The sequence below is a fragment of the Arachis duranensis genome, chromosome 7 (genome assembly GCF_000817695.3).
Source record: "Arachis duranensis cultivar V14167 chromosome 7, aradu.V14167.gnm2.J7QH, whole genome shotgun sequence".
NCBI lineage: Eukaryota > Viridiplantae > Streptophyta > Magnoliopsida > Fabales > Fabaceae > Arachis > Arachis duranensis.
In genome coordinates, this window is record NC_029778.3 from 62,678,392 (window position 1) to 62,682,210 (window position 3,819).

Below are 3,819 nucleotides of genomic sequence, written 5' to 3' on the forward strand. Positions count from 1 at the left end.
CAATTTATTTCCATTTTTCAAAAATACTTGCTAACAATTAATGATTTGATTCAACATTTCAAGTATGTTGCCTTTTCTGTTGAGAAAAGTTTAATGTCTGAATCATATCTTTTAAATTTCTTGTTAGCCAAGTCATTAATTTTAAAAATCAAATTTTTTTAATTTGTTTTTCAATCATATCTTTTTAAAACTATATTTTTTCAATCATATCTTTTTAATAACATCTTTTTCAAAATAGTTTTCGATTATATCTTTTTGATTCCTAATTTCAAAATCTTTTTCAAAAATCACTTAATATCTTTCTCAATCTTAGTTTTCGAAAATCATTCATCAAATTTTCAAAATTTCTTTTAATTATTTCAAAATCTTTTACTTTATTTTTGAAAATTCTTCCCCTCCTCTCACATCCTTCTATTTACGGACTAACACTCCTCCTCAATGCACAATTCGAACTCTATCCCTCTTGATAAGTTCGAATTCTTCTACCTCCTCCTTCTATTCTTCTTTTCCTCTGACACCTCAAAGAATCTCTATGCTGTGACATAGAGGATTTCATATTTTCTTGTTCTCTTCTCTTTCATATGAGCAGGAACAAAGACAAAAGCATTCTTGTTGAGGCTGACCCTGAACCTGAAAGGACCTTGAAGCGACAGCTAAGAGAAGCTAAAGCACTACTCTCTGTAGAGGACCTAACAGAAATCTTCAAACAAGAAGAAGACATGGCAGCCGAAAACAACAACAATGCCAACAATGCAAGGAAAGTGCTTGGTGACTTTATTGCACCTACTCCCGACTTCTATGGGAGAAGCATCTCTATCCCTGCCATTGGAGCAAACAACTTTGAGATTAAGCCTCAATTAGTTTCTCTAATGCAACAGAATTGCAAATTCCATGGACTTCCATTGGAAGATCCTCATCAGTTTTTAGCTGAATTCTTGCAAATCTGTGACACTGTCAAGACCAATGGGGTTGACCCTGAGGTCTACAGACTTATGCTATTCCCTTTTGCTGTAAGAGACAGAGCTAAGATATGGTTGGACTCACAACCTAAAGAAAGCCTGAACTCTTGGGAAAAGCTAGTCAATGCCTTCTTGGCCAAGTTCTTTCCACCTCAAAAATTGAGTAAGCTTAGAGTGGAAGTCCAAACCTTCAGACAGAAGGAAGGTGAATCCCTCTATGAAGCCTGGGAAAGATACAAATAATTGATCAGAAAGTGTCCGTCTGACATGCTTTCTGAATGGAGCATCATAGGTATCTTCTATGATGGTCTGTCTGAACTGTCCAAGATGTTATTGGATAGCTCTGCTGGAGGATCTCTTCATCTGAAGAAGACGCCTGTAGAAGCTCAAGAACTCATTGAAATGGTTGCGAATAACCAATTCATGTACACTTCTGAAAGGAATCCTGTGAACAATGGGACAAATCAGAAGAAAGGAGTTCTCGAGATTGATACTCTGAATGCCATATTGGCTCAGAATAAAATATTGACTCAGCAAGTCAATATGATTTCTCAAAGTCTGTCTGGAATGCAAGCTGCACCAGGAAGTACTAAGGACGCTTCATCTGAAGAAGAAGCTTATGATCCTGAGAACCCTTCAATGGAAGAGGTGAATTACATGGGAGAATCCTATGGAAACACCTATAATCCTTCATGGAGAAATCATCCAAATCTCTCATGGAAGGATCAACAGAGACCTCAACAAGGTTTCAACAACAATAATGGTGGAAGAAACAGGTTTAGCAATGGCAAACCTTTTCCATCATCGTCTCAGCAACAGACAGAGAATTCTAAGCAGAGCCCCTCTGACTTAGCAACCATGGTCTCTGATCTAATCAAAACCACTCAAAGTTTCATGACTGAAACAAGGTCCTCCATTAGAAACTTGGAGGCACAAGTGGGTCAGCTGAGCAAGAAAGTTACTGAACTCCCTCCTAGTACTCTTCCAAACAATACAGAAGAGAATCCAAAAGGAGAGTGTAAGGCCATCAACATGGCCGAAATTGGAGAGGAGGAAGAGGCAGTGATCGCCACTGAGGAAGACCTCAATGGCTGTCCACTGGCCTCCAATGAGTTCCCTAATGAGGAACCATGGGAATCTGAGGCTCACACTGAGACCATAGAGATTCCATTGGATTTACTTCTGCCATTCATGAGCTCTAATGAGTATTCTTCCTCTGAAGAGGACGAGCAAACGTCAAAAGCGTAGCCCTTGGTGCAAAAAAGCGTAGCCTTTGAGAATAGGCAACGGCCGAATAGGAATCACCCCAAAAAGCGTAGCCGTAGCCCAAGAAGCGTAGCCGTAGCCTAAGGCATCATTTTTTTTCACTTTTGGCTACACTTTTCAAGTGTACCTGAATGGGTGTTTTTCTTGTAGTGTTGGGAAGTTCTCAATACCTTGTACAATAGGCTCCATGACCTTTAAGAAGGCTCTGTGTGACTTAGGGTCAAGTATAAACCTAATGCCTCTCTCTGTGATGGAGAAGCTAGGGATTTTTGAGGTACAAGCTGCAAGAATCTCACTAGAGATGGCAGACAATTCAAGAAAACAAGCTTATGGACTTGTAGAGGATGTTCTGGTAACGATTGAAGACCATTACATCCCTGCTGATTTCAAAGTCCTAGAGACTGGAAAGTGCATGGATGAATCCATCATCCTTGGCAGACCCTTCCTAGCCACAGCAAAAACTGTGATTGATGTTGACAGAGGAGAATTGATCATTCAAGTGAATGAAGAATCCCTTGTGTTTAAGGCTCAAGGATATCCCTCTGTAACCATGGAGAGGAAGCATGAAGAACCTCTCTCAAAACAGAGTCAAACAGAGCCCCCACAGTCAAACTCTAAGTTTGGTGTTGGGAGGCCACAACCAACTTCTAAGTTTGGTGTTGAACCCCCACATTCAAACTCTAAGTTTGGTGTTGGGAGGTTCCAACATTGCTCTGAGCATCTGTGAGGCTCCATGAGAGCCCTCTATCAAGCTACTGACATTAAAGAAGCGCTTGTTGGGAGGCAACCCAATGTTATATTTTATCTATTTTCCTTTGTTATTTTATGTTTTCTGTAGGTTGATGATCATGAGAAGTAACAAAATCAATTGAAACAGTGAAAACAGAAAGAAAAACAGAAAGAAAAACAGCACACCTTGGAGGAAGAACCTGCTGGCGTTTAAACGCCAGTAAGGCTAGCAGATGGGCGTTTAACGCCCAGTCTGGCACCATTCTGGGCGTTTAACGCCAGAAAGGGGCACCAGACTGGCGTTAAACGCCAGAGAAGGGCAAGAAGTTGGCGTTAAACGCCAGAAATGGGCACCAGCCCGGCGTTTAACGCCAGAATTGGCACAGGGAGCAATTTCACTCGCCACTTGGTGCAGGGATGACTTTTCCTTGACACCTCAGGATCTGTGGACCCCACAGGATCCCCAACTACCCCACTACTCTCTCTCTTCTTCACCCATTCACCAATCACCTCAACACCTCTTTCCCAAAAACCCTTCACCTATCAAATCCCATCTTTCTCTTCACCACTCACATCCATCATTCATAAAATCCCACCTACCCCACCATTCAAATTCAAACCACTTTCCCTCCCAAACCCACCCTCCCATAACCGAACCCTACCCCTCTCCCCACTCCTATATAAACCCATCTTCACTCCTTCATTTTCACACAACCTAAACACTACTTCTCCCCCTTTGGCCGAACCACAAAGCCATCTCTCTCTCCTTCATTTCTTCTTCTTCTACTCTCTTCCTTCTTCTTTTGCTCAAGGACGAGCAAACCTTTTAAGTTTGGTGTGGTAAAAGCATTGCTTTTTGTTTTTC